We start from the raw sequence: 13,831 nt of genomic DNA, 5'->3' as shown, positions 1-13,831 counted from the left end.
TGGAAACCAGTCCAGCTGTTCCTTGAAAAGACACATGTCGAGTTACCACTTGAGCAATCACAGTCCATACCAAAGAGAAGTGAAAATGTCTGTCTGCACAAAAACTTGTACGTGGGTGTTCATAAGAACCTAAAGGTGGGAACAACACAAATGTTCATCAGCTGCTGAAGGGATAAACAAAAGATGGTATGTACATACGATGGAATGTTATTTAGCTGTTAAAGAATTAATAAATGAAACTTGCCGCAGCATGGATGAACCTTGAAAACATTGTTAAGTGGAAGAAGCCAGTCACCAAAAAACACATGTTTTATGGTTCCTTTATATGAAATGTCTAGAATAGGCACATTTATAGAGATAGAAAGTGGATGAGTGGTTGCAGGGGGCTGCGGGGAGGGGAGAAAGGGCTGGGAGGTGATAGCTAAGGGCACGGAGTTGCACCACTCTGTGAGTACGCCAGGGGCCATTGACCTGTGCACTCCACATCGGTGAATTGTGTGGAGCCGCGGTCCCCTCTTACTGCAGGTGGTATGTTCCAAGACTCCCAGTGGATGTCTGAACTGTAATCAACTTCCTCAACTCTGCCAGAAATGTGGCAGCATCTTCATGGGCAGTCACACCTTTTTCCGTCATTTCTGTATTATTTAGTCCAAACCTATTCCTGAGTCTGTGTAACTATTTCTCACTTGCGGTAAATCTCTTGGTGTCCCTCATTTCGGAGGGTCACTTGCTCAGGTCTTTCTGTAGGCTCAGTGCTTTCTGGCACTACATGTTGCTGTCAGTCAGAACACATTTTCTTCTCATTCCTTCCACCCGCATTTGATAACTTTCCATCTTGACTAAGCACTTATTAGGTGCCATGCAGGCAACTTTTGCAATTTGCAGTGCAATAGCAGAACTAGCCCAACTTTCTTCTTCCTTCTTCACAATTTCATGGATAGGTTTGTTTCTACCTCAACACATGACTTTTTTCCCTTATTAATTTGAGAACTTTGGTCTCCTCACTTATAGGAAGTACTTTACCCCTTCCTTTGTTGTGTCCACATACCACATCACTATTCTTGGGCTTTGGGGCCACTATTAAGTGCAATAAGGGTGACTTGAACACAAACACTGTGGTGCTGTGACCGTTGATCTGATAGACCTGATAACCGAGGTGGCTGCGGAGTGATTAGTGGACAGGTGGTGTCTGCTGCGTGGGCCCACTGGACGGGGTGATCATGTCCGAGGTGGGGTGGAGCAGTGTGATGTGAGATTTCATCGTGTGCTCGGAATGGCGAGCAGTTTAAAACTCATGATCTGTCTATTTCTGGAATCTCTCCTTTAATATATTTGGACCATGATTGATCACGGTAACTGAAGCCAGGGAAAGCGTACCTGCTGGTGAGGGAGGACCACTGCTTCCGCTGTTTGATTGCTAGGTAATGACATGGTGATCTCTGTGCCCTCTCAGATCTAAAGCTTGAGTAGGCTGATCCTGTCAGTTAGTTATTGCTACATGGCAATCTACCCCAACACTCAGTAGCTTAAAACACCAGTCATTTATCATCACTCACACATCTATAGGCCCATGTGGCTCAGTTGACCTAGGGTGGGCTTGGTCCAGAAGCTCTGCTTCTCCCTGGAGGCCTGTCAGCCAGCGGTGGTGGCTCTGCTAAACATGTTCCAATCACCCCCGGACCGATGGCCTGCCAGGGCCTGCTCCCTTGGTGACGGCAGCAGTGTAAGAGAGCAGGAATAAACCCAAGAGGCCTCTTCAGGCCTAAGTTTGGAGCTGTAATCCTATCATTTCTGCCTCATTCTGATGATTAAAGCAAGGCATGTGGTGGAGAAATGTACTCTGTCCCTTTAGTGGGATAAACTGCCAAATCACAGAGTAAAGGGCATGGATGCAAGGAGGCGTGAAGAACTGAAGCCAGTAACGCAGTCCTTCATGCAGATTGCCTGCAGAAGACAAGGTTTCTCTGTGAGCACAAAGGCACGTACAGATCCTTACTGACTACTTATCTCTTGGTATAATTTGCGTCTAATTGACTCTGTACAGAGCTAGTAGTTGAAGCTTAAGAAAGAGTACAGAGGGCAAAATATACAATCATGAAGGCCTTAGCCTTGGGATTTGTTCTTTATTCAGCAAACATCTATTGTGTGCCTACTATATACGAAACATATAACAGTGAGTTGTTGTGACTAGGTTAAAAAGCAAAAAGGAGCCCTGGCTGGTGTAGCTCAGTGGATTGAGCATGGGCCTGCAAACCACAGGATTGCGGTTCAATTCCCAGTCAGGGCACATGCCTGGGTTGCAGACCAGTTCCCGGCAGGGAACTCACCAGAGGCAACCCTACATTGATATTTCTCTCCTTCTCTCCTTCCCTTCCCCTCTAAAGACAAATAAATAAATAAATAAATCTTTTAAAAAAAGGAAATTCTTCAAAGGAGACAAAACAATCAGCCAAAGAGGTTAAAAGACAATTAGGTGAGAAAAGAAGCTGAAGGAATCAAGATTTCAAGAGAGAAAGCTGTTCCCTGCAGCCAAGGGGCCAGAGTCTAGGAACTGAGGTCAGTCTGGGACCTGACAGGGCCCAGGAAGCCGCATGACAATGATGGTACTTAAGGGAATTAAATAAATCAATGAAGTGCCTGTAATTAAAATGCCTACAATTAATAAGTCTTAGAAAACAAGTTACTCTGTACTTTTCCTGAGAAACTGTAATAATGTGACAGAGATGTTTCTCATTGATTTTTTTTTTTTTTAGGGCTGGGGTTTTGGGAAGCCTCAGTGTGTCCCTCTAATGTGGCAACATCGCTGTTTGGAACAAGCTTCTTAGCTGATTAACCCATTGAGCTCATTAGCCCCTAGGGTCTGCTAAAAAAATCACAACTGTTGGTTTTGTGTTTGTATTTAGTAATTTTAATTGGTGTGCTAATCAGTTAGTAGCTAATTTGGTGATGAAGAACATGGGAGGTAGAGGTGTAATTTCTGTTCTCAGCTCCCCTCGATGGACAAGTTTGAATTAATTGATGTTTTGGTGTTTGTAACGTACACTTAAAGACCAAGGCCTTAGGTGAATTTCCCATTAGGAAAAGAAGGAACGGAATTTTCCCACCCGTATTGCCCTTGTTCTTTGCCCAGGCCTAAAGCACTGCAGGAGCTAAGCCACGCCGGACTTCCAGTCATACGGGACCAGCCCACTCGTAAATGTCCTGCAGCGTTAGGAGTGCTTAGCTGTGACTTCAGTAGCTTTAGTTTGGGGGACTGTGTGTGTGAGTGTGTGTTTAATGTTTTCCTTTTCTAGGCTGCATGAATGGCTCCATGTAAAATGTACAATATACCTTTTACTTAATTATTGATATTTTGCATTTCTTTTGTAATTTTTTACCAACTTTGCAGTCTTAGCGTAGGGCAGGAGGGAATTAAATAAGCTCATTCATTCAACAGATAGATGTGTATTGGTACCTGATGTAGGCATTTCTTATGCGCGTGTTACCTGCCCCTCACAACAACCTGAGAACTAAGTTCCCAATGAGTTAAATTTTAATTTTATGGAAGATTGCCTGCATCTACTTTTAGCCCTAGTAAAAAAGTGATGGTTGACTTAGTTATTATAGCAGCTGCCCTCTCGTGCTCGGGAGCAGCCCCCGCAGGCAGAGGGTTACAAACCACTTTGCTGAGTCCCAGTTACAATCCAGTTGATAAATGGACGACTTACTCTTAGACCATTGCCATTAAGTGTCTCCCCCTTTTAAGACTCTATATATTCTTTTTTTCATTGTTTAAAACAATTTTAAGTGACATGGAAGTATTATATAAGGTAAGAAGTGAAAGTTCTTTTTTCCAAAATTGGAGTTAAAAATATGTCCTCGGGAGTCCTGTAACTTATATTCATTGATTTGGGCATTTTCAAACTTCAGTTTTGAAATCAATGTTTAGTAAAGAATGTGATGAACACATAGTGATAATCTTCAAATACGATATCACAGCCAGGTTACGCACCATACCGTGGGGCTGCTCGTGTGTCTTCCCAGTCACTTCCAATTACTGAAGGACACACTGAGAGCAACACCAGAGGCAGATGTATTTCAGGGATCCAAGTGCTCCCTGTCAGTGTCAAAAGGATCTCTGGATAAAACTACCAGGCTCATTGAAAAAGGAGGGGAAAAAAACAAAAAAAAAAATAAAACAAAACAAAAAACCTAGATTCTGAGCCAGGCTTGCGAGGTAAAAGTAAGTCAGCGTGTGTAGTGAAGAGAATTCGACATCTGGACATGCCCAAGCAGATCGCATTAACTCTTCCTTTCAGTTTTCATTTCTGACAACAGAGCCAAGGAAAAAGAAGGCAAAGGGCCCTCCAGGGGGGAAGGTATACTCAACGGTGAACTTGTTTTTACAGCGTTTCGCATTTCAACTGAGCAGCGTTACAAATCTTAACTTGTCGGAGACCAAACTCCCTATCTCGTTCTCAGAGTTCCACCTCAAATGAAGTACGCTGGGAAACCATTAACTGAAAATAATTCTACCCCTTCAAGGACCATCTATCTAATTGGATCTGGCATTGAAATTTGGAATGCAGCCCTGTGAAGTTTATCATCCCCACTTATGTCCTTAAAATGGGAAGATTTCTTTTATGTCCTGACCTGGTTTCTGTACTGCCTAATTAACAAATGAGCATTTAGCAAACGTCTCTCATATATGCTACCTCAGTCAATTCTTTTTTTTTTTTTTTAAGATTATTTATTTATTTATTTATCTTTAGAGGGGAAGGAGAGAGGGAGAGAAACATCAATGTATGGTTGCCTTTTGTGCGTCCCCTGCTGGGAGTTGGCTGGCAGGGAACTGGACTACAACCCAGGCATGTGCCCTGACTGGGAATCGAACCGCTATCCTCTGGTTCGCAGGCCCGCGCTCAATCCACTGAGCTACACCAGCCAGGGCTACCTCAGTCAATTCTTGAAGTAGTTCTGGGAAGCAGGCATTATCATTACCATTTTTAAAACTTCTTATTTGAGCTACAATTGACGTACCTGAAATTCATCCACCTAAAATGTGCAATTCAGTGATTCTTAGTATATTTAGAGAGTCGCACAACTACTACCACTGTCTAATTTTAGAACTTTTCCATAATTTCAAAAAAGAAGCGTGGTGTTTGTTATCAGTCACTTTACATTTCCTATTCCCCCTGTCCCTGGCAATCACTAACCCACTTTTTGTTTGTGGGATTGCTTGTTCTGGGTACTTCTTGTAAACAGAATCACACAGTGTGTGATCTTTTGTGTCTGGCTCGTTTCACTTAATGTTTTTGAGGTTCATTCATGTTGTAGCATAGGTTGGTACTTCATTGCATCTTCAAGCTGAAAAATATTTTATTGTATTGGTTAATGATATTCTCTGTTCATCACTTAATTGGCGTTCATTTGGGTTATTTTCACTTTTGACTATAATGAATAATGCTGCTATGAATATTTATGTACAAGTTGCTATGTGGGCATATGTTTTCATTTCTCCTGGGTATACACCCAGAAGTGGAATTGCTGGGTCACATAATAACTGTATACTTAATTTTTGAGGGACTGCCAAACTGTTTTTCAAAGTTGCTGCACCGTTTTACTTTTCTGTCAGCAGTGCATGAGGGTTCTAGTTTCCCTGCATCCTTGCCAGTGCTTGTTATTGTCTGTTTTTGACTTTCATCCTAGTGGGTGGGGAGTGGTTTCTCACTGTGATTTTAATTTGCATTTCTCTAGTGACTGATGATATTGAGCATCTTTTTATGCGCTAATTGTCCATTTGTATTTTGTCTTTGGAGAAATGTCTTTTTAGATTCTTTGCCCATTTTAAGAATTCTTTTTTTATTATTTAAGTTGTAAGAATCCTTTATGTATTCTGGAAACAGGTTTTTTTTTTAATGAGAGCTTTTTAAAAAAGATTTTATCTATTTATCTTTAGAGAGGAAGGGAAGAAGAGAAGGAGAGAAATATCAATGTATAGTTGCCTCTCATGAGTCCCCGCTGGGAATTGGCCTGCAACCCAGGAATGTGCCCTGACTGGGAATCGAACTGCAATCCTGTGGTTTGAAGACCCATGCTCAATCCACTGAACTACACCAGCCAGGGCTGGAAACAGTTTTTTAAATCAAGTATATGAGTTGCAAATATTTCCTGCCATTCTGTGGGTTGTCTCTTCTCTTGCTGATGGTGTCATGTAAAGCACAAAATTTTTACTTTCGATGAAGTCCACCTTATCAATATTCTCATTTCTTTCTTGCACTTTTGGTGTTGTTTCTAAGAAATCAATGTCTAACCAAAGATATTGAAGATTTACTTCTGCGTAGTCTTCTAAGAGTTGTATGGTTTTAGGTCTGTGATCCATTTTGAGCTAATGTTGGGTACGATGTGAGAAACTCCATTTTACAGCTAAAGATCCTGAGATTTAGATACCTTAAATCCCTTTTCCAAGATTATACAACAAGTAATTTGAACCTTTTTCTTAGCCCCCTTTCCTTTTCAATACACTATATTACTTCTCTAGAACTTCAAATAATGGTAGAAATTGGCCTTATTGCTATGCTTTTAAAAAATATTATGATTGTGATTATCAGTAATATTTATTAAAATTGAATAATGCTTAATCATCTAGAAAGATCTGATTCTGTCAGCAATCCTGAAATACAATAGAAGCAGATAGTATAATCCTTTTATAAATGAAGAATTGACTTGCCTACAGTCACAAAAACTGGGAGAGTGGTGGAGTTGGCACAGGGCCCATTTTCCAGGGATTCTCACTTCACGGCACCTTATCTTTGGACAGCTCAAGCAATGGTATATGATGCCCTCCCCTCAAGTCAGAGACTACATGTAAAGCCCAGAACATTTGAGTTTTACATTAGCTTTATTTTTCAACTGTCTCTCCGTTGTTTTCCACTATCAGTTGAAGATTGGTACATTCAGATTTGCATCAGAATATTTAACAGTTTAGGCCCTGGCTGGTATGGCTCAGTGGATTGAGTGCCAGACTATGAACCAAAGGACTGGACTATGTGCCAGTTCAATTTTCAGTCAGGGCACATGCCTAGGTTGCAGGCCAGGTCCCCAGTAGGGGGCGCATGAGAGGCAACCACACATTGATGTTTCCCTCTCTCCCTCCCTTCCCCTCTGTCTAAAAATAAATAAATAAATTTTATATATATATATATATATATATATATATATATATATTTAAAAAGCAGAGACTTCTGGCCAAGATGGAGGCATAGGTGGAAACACTGTGCCTCCTCGCACAACCAAGTTTAAAGACAACAAAGTTATAGTAACAAAAACGCAGCTAAAACACAGAAAATTGAACTGTATGGAAGTCTGACAACAACGAACCATTCATCCAGACCAGTAAGACAGGTGGAGTCAGTGGCTGGCAGAGTGGGATCGGGCAGGAAAAATCAGCCAGACCGACCGACCCAGGAGCGCAGGCAGCGGTTGGCAGATCCCAGGTGTGGGGTGGCAACCGGCAGACCCAGTGAGGGTGCAAAATGGCTGGCTGACTGCGGTCACACATTCGCTTGCAGATAAACCAGGCAAAGGAGCTAGCAATGAGACAAACCATGCAGGCTAGGGCCCCAGCCACAGGAATTAAAACCCAAAAGCATCAATTGAAAAAACTTTTGGGGTCAAGGTGCCGGAAGAAGCTCTCAGGCTCACAGAGTTTGTTGCAGAGACCCACAGGATCCTGGAGGGTGCACAGGCCCACACACCCGGGAGCTGGCACCGGGGGAGGCGGGGGACCAGGTTTGCTTGAGGGAAGCAGCAAAGGGGACCAAAATCCAAGAGAGAGCGGAACAAATGCCATTGCCCCTCTCTGACCCCGCCCCCACATATAGCGTCACAACCCAGCTATGGGGGTTGTCCCACCCTGGTGGACACCTAAGGCTCCACCCCTCATTATAATAGGTGCTAACAGACCAAAACATTACTGCTCAAGAACAGCTCAAAGCCCCAGAGCCAATACTTCTAACTGACCAAGAGATAGCCAACCTATCAGATGCACAGTTCAAAACACTGGTGATCAGAATGTTCACAGAACTGGTTGATTTTAGTCACAAATTAGAGGAACATATGAAGGCTAACCTAATTGAAATGAAGGGAAATGCACAGAAAACCAATAGTGATGGAAAGGAAACTGGGACTCATATCAAGGGAGTGGACCAGAAGGAAGAAAAAAATGACCAAACAAAAAAGAAGGAAGAAACAAGAATTCAAAAAAATGAGGAGAGGCTTAGGAACCTCCAGGACATCTTTAAACATTCCAACATCCGGATTATAGGGGTACCAGAAGGGGAAGAAGAAGAGAGACAAGTGGAAAACTTATTTGAACAAATAATAAAGGAGAACTTCCCCAATCTGGAAAAGGCAATAGACTTCCAGAAAGTCCAGGAAGCTCAGAGAGTCCCAAAGAAGTTGGACCCAAGAAAGAACACACCAAGGCACATCATAATGACATTAGCCAAGATTAAAATGAAAGAAAGAATCCTAGAAGCAGCAAGAGATAAGGGAACAGTCACCTACAAAGGAGTTCCCATCAGATTGTCAGAGGATTTCTCAAAAGAGACCTTACAGGCAAGAAGGGGCTGGAAAGAAGTATTCCAAGTCATGAAATCCAAAGACCTACATCCAAAATTGCTCCATCCAGCAAAGCTTTCATTTAGAATGGAAGGGCAGATAAAGTGCTTCTCAGATAAGATCAAATTCAAGGAGTTCATCATCACCAAGCCCGTACTATATGAAATGTTAAAGGGACTTATCTAAGAAAAAGAAGATAAAAAATAGGAACAGTGAAAGGACAGCAAACTCACAGTTATTAATAACCACGCCTAAAACAAAAGCAAACTCAGAGGACAGCTAGATCAAGAGTAGAACCATAGAAATGGAGATCACATGGAGGGTTAGCAACAGGGGAGTGGGAGGAGGAGAAGGGGGGAGAAGGTACAGAGACTAAGTAGCATAGATGGTAGGTAGAAAATAGACGGGGAGGGCAAGAATAGTAGGGGAAATATAGAATCTGCAGAGCTTGTGACACATGGACATAAACTAAAGGGGAGGGGAATGGTTGGGGAGGGGCTGTGCAGGGTGGAGGGGAATGAAGGTGGGGAATAGGACAACTGTAATGGCATAATCAATAAAATGTATTTTTTTAAAAAGAAAGAAAGCATATTTAGCAGTTTAGTACTTTTACCTGTAAGTAAATGATGAACTGGCTACTTCAAGTTTTGTTATTTTCCCTGAATAATCGCCATATAAGAGAAACGGCAATAAGTACTACAGAAGTCAGCATTTACTGAGTGCCTGTTGTGTGCCAGTTACCGCAACCTGGAAAGTCAGAGATTATTCCTGTCTGTCAGGTGAGGGGACTGGGGCTCCACAAGGTTAAGAAACTGGCTCAAAGTGACACAGACAGTAAGCGTCTGCATCAAGATTTGATGGAGGGGAGCAAAAAGGAGAAGAAAAGAGACAACTGTAATAGCATAATCAGTAAAATATACTTAAAAGAAATTGCCCTGGCTGGTGTGGCTCAGTGGATTGAGCGCGGGGCCTGAGAACCAGGCGATCTTGGTTCGATTCCTGGTCAGGGCACATGCCTGGGTTACAGTTCCCTGCAGGGGACTCATGAGAAGCAACCATACATTGATGTTTCTCTCCTTCTCCCTTTTCCTTCCTCTCTAAAGATAAATAAATAAAATATTTAAAAAAAGAAATAAAGACATATTGTCTCACTCCAAAGAAAAAATCAAGATTTGAGTCTTAAATCTCTCTGGCTCTGAAGACTATGCTTTTGCTATAGGGAACAATAATCCTGGTGCCCATGTTGTTCCCGCCCCCAAGGTGTGAAAGCTGAGTTTTCAGATGGTCTTGGTGAAGGAGAACCAGCTGGCCTATGGGGAATAGTTTCACTATAAATCAACTCTTTCTATAACTTAATAATATGCTGACCTCATGTTTGCTTGATTGTGTGTGTGTGTTTGGTTTTGCTCATTTGGCAATGTGTAGTATTGCATTGTAAGCAGTCTCAGTGTGTACCTTTGAAACTCATCTCTTGTGTGTGGAGCATGAGAGCACGTTGCCTCACGCTGCCTCACGCTGCCCCTGCTGCCCACCGGCGGAGGGCCTCCACATCGCTCTTGGGGCACCAGGAAAGAGGCTTCAGAAACCCACCCCCAGCATTTATGCGGTCGGCTGAGACTGTGGGTTGTGTAAACATGTAGTTCTCTGTGTAGAACTTTTGATATTTGTTGCACCTCTCATGCCAGTAAAAGACATTTAAAAATAACTTACTTTAATACAAATTATGAGGCCACAGAGAAATCAGAACCCTCACACACTGCTGATGGGAATGTGAAGTGGTACAGCTGCCCTGGAAGACAGTCTGACAGTTTTCCAGAGGGTAAGCAGTTACCATACGGCCAGCCAGTTCCCTCCCTAGGTATGTGCCCAACAGAAGAAAACACATGTCCACATAAGAGCAATATGGGAATGCTCATAATGGTATTATTCATAATGGCCAAACAACAGAGACAACCTAAATATCCATCTCCTGATAAATGGGTAAATACAATGTGGTATATCTTTACAATAGAATATTATTTGGCAATAAAAAGGAATGAAGTGCTGATTCATGCTACAAAATGGATGAACCTTGAAAACATGGTAAGTAAAAGAAGTCGGACACAAAAGACTACATATTGTGTGATTCCATTCACATAAAACACCCAGAATAGGCAAATCCATAGCAAGAGAAAGTGGATTAGCGGTTGCCAACGTACAGGAGGAGAGAGGGATGGGAGTGATTGGTAATAGATATGAAATTTCTTTGGGGACTGATTAGTTTCATTCATGATTTGCTGAGCACCAACCACATATCAGATGTAACTTAACATTATTTCATTTACTCCTTACCACACCCTATGAGAGTCATTATATCCATTTTTCAGACAAAGAAATCCAGGCTCATAGGTTGTTACCAGTAGAAGGCCAACCAGTGAGTGATGGAGTCTGGAGTCAGGTCCAGAGCTCTCTTATCCTCTCCGTGCTTCCTTCCTCCCTCCATTCCATTTTCTTACCTCTCAAATCATCATGGCCTCTGCTCTTGCAGACAGTAAAAGTAAACCATGGAACCAGATCCTGACATTTTCAGCCAATTGAATGCTTCTTAATTTCTTGGTTTCCAGAGCTCATTTCAAACCCTTTACCTCCCTACTCACATAAGTCAGCCGTCACAAAGACCGATTCACAGCTAAGGGGGCAGTTGTGAGGTGCCTTGGGGAAGCGTCAGTTGCTTAAATGTCTCCGAAACATTAAGGAGGTGCAAGTACCTTCCCTGAAGAACAGCTCTTTGAGTTTTGCCCTGGAGTCACCCTTTCATTAGCAAAGTTGGGATTGGAAGGCAACTTAAGGAGAATAAAATAGTGAGAGAGCTCATAAGTAAACTATCAAGTTCCTCATTAGACTCGTCAGTAAGTAATATATTCCTTTACTGTCTAAGAAATCAGTTCATTTTACTAGAATTGCTTTGGCATAACAGCTGGAAGGGCACCCTGCTCTTACCTTTCCCTCCCAAACTGAAGAGCAAGCAGCCTACTTGACCCTTCAGTTCAAATACAAATGAAAATTACTGACTCACCAGATGTGACTACGATGATCCTTGAATCTGTTCACACACTTAATAAGCCCAATTATATTTTTTTATTAACCCTGACATAGTTCCTTTTGTTGCTGAATCATATGTTTAACCTTTAACAGAAGCGGTAATTTCCACTTCTTTGGTCACGTCGAACTCTTCGGCGGTGGTGGAGAAGTGCAGTTAAATGGGGTCTGTGCAGTTTTGGCAACTCATTTTTGCATTCTTATACTAGACTTTCAGACATGGTTTTGTTTCCTGACTGCGTGGTATCTCTGCTGTCCCTGAGAGGCTGGGAGGAGGGGAACGAACTGAGCCTTCGGGGACAGATCACAAACAGGGAGCTACCAAAGACCTAGTGAGGTCATCTCCCCCTTCCACCTGCCAGGGCATGACCCCGGAAGGTCTCTTTCTCAGGAGAAGGCAGTTTTAGAAGCACTCTAGCACTTTATGTCCAACTTAGGTTTTCATGATTGGTAACCTGACTTTAGATAGGGACAGAAAGAATTGTAAAATATTTTTGGCCATTGATTTCTTTTCCTCAGTGGTTTAAAATGTTTGTTCATTCAGCAAATATTTTTTGAGCACTTACTAGGTAGGAGGACACTGTGAGTCATGCACTGCCTTCATGGGATTTACGGTCAGGACTGGGGGGAAGACAGGAAGGGGGAAATATTAATCAAATAATCTCAGAAAAACAATGGGAAATACACTGAGAAGAAAAGGTACATTGTGATAAGAGAAGCTGTCTTAGGGTCATTTTACTTGACAGGGAGGGGAAGGAGGAAGTGGCCAGTAAACTGAGATCTGGTGTATGATTAGGAATTAATTAGTACAGAGGGGAAGGAAGAGTGTTCAGGACTGAGGGAACCGCAAAGCTGCAGTGCTGTGGCTGGGAGGGGCTGTGGAGCAGGACTGTGTGAACGCCTGTGCTCTACAGGACCCATGGGACCAGCAAAGACGGGCGGGCTAGGTGGGCTCGGAGCACCAGGCAACCCTCCTCTAACCTGAGGACTCTGCTTTTCTCTCTTTAATTGAGCCTCCTCTAAAGATTTTATATTAAACAAACTTCTGCTCCTTATAAGAAAAAAAAAGGATTTGAAAAAAACCACGGTCTTAGGCCATCTATCTGACCTAGCAAGGAAGTTTTATAACACGTCATCTGTGATGTGTCATGCCACACAATTACTATTTCATCACCTGCTCCTCACCCCTGGTAGAGAATGCTGTCTCTTTTTGAGCCTGTTTGTGTGAAATGCAGTGCGTTTGCATTTGGCTGCGTCTGCAAATCTCTGAACTCAGTTATTCAACACACAGCCCTGAGCCATTGCTAAAAACACCCTAATTGCAGATGAAAAAGGTAAAACAATATGGAATTATTTTAAGCCAATGATTTTCCTTTTTTTTGACTGTTGGATTTATTTTTCAAATGAGATATAATATGAAAGTGTCAAAAACTCAAAGTGCTCTTTATTTTCTTGTTTGTGCTTTTTTCTTATATTTTTCACATTTTCTAGTATAAACGTTTATTACTTTTATAATCAAAAGATAATGTGTTTTTTTATTATGTGGCTGTGTAGGAAAACTGAATCATTTCATGGTAACAAGTTTCAGGGACTCACACGGATTGAAACAGACGGCTCCTGCCGTTCTAGTGCCCCCCGCTGACCTTTCACAACTAGGCGTCACCAAATCACAGGGCGACCCGTGGCTTTTTCCCCATGAATCGATGTGATGACAGCAGAAACCTCACTGACAAACAGATGTTTTTCCCAAGTAGAGCTTTTCTTAATGAAATGGTTGCTTAGAAACCAGACCACACTAATAACTTTTCTATATTTAATTTGTAAAGTGATTCCATTTATAAAGTTATTAAGTCAGAGAATACCAATTAGATAAAATTCAACATATCTGTTATTTCTTGTCTTGCAATCCAGTGGCCAACTGGTTAAATTAGTAGCAAAGTTTCACCCAGACATGTCTATACAGATGCTGTTCATGATCAGGACCTACAAGGAAAACGGCAGCTCGAGAGCCACCCTGCTCCGCTCTTACTTGTGATTTTCTAGGGGCACAGGGTTGGCTCTTTCACCAGTATGTGTTAGAAGCTGTGACGTGGAGTTTGTTCAGTTGCCGAGAGGATCTGTTAGGCCACTGGGTCAAAAACTGTATGTGAGG

At 42.2% G+C, this 13,831-nt stretch overlaps 1 protein-coding gene across 1 annotated transcript in view; it reads left to right on the top strand.

The window, feature by feature from the left end:
• TANGO6 (transport and golgi organization 6 homolog) overlaps nucleotides 1-13,831 on the top strand; it is a 142,575-nt gene that overhangs the window by 57,912 nt on the left and 70,832 nt on the right. The window lies entirely within an intron of this gene.

This window comes from Sturnira hondurensis, unplaced genomic scaffold (assembly GCF_014824575.4).
Source record: "Sturnira hondurensis isolate 20B ecotype Veracruz unplaced genomic scaffold, ASM1482457v3 Scaffold0003090, whole genome shotgun sequence".
NCBI classification, from domain to species: domain Eukaryota; kingdom Metazoa; phylum Chordata; class Mammalia; order Chiroptera; family Phyllostomidae; genus Sturnira; species Sturnira hondurensis.
This window is presented reverse-complemented; position numbering and strand designations above follow the sequence as displayed.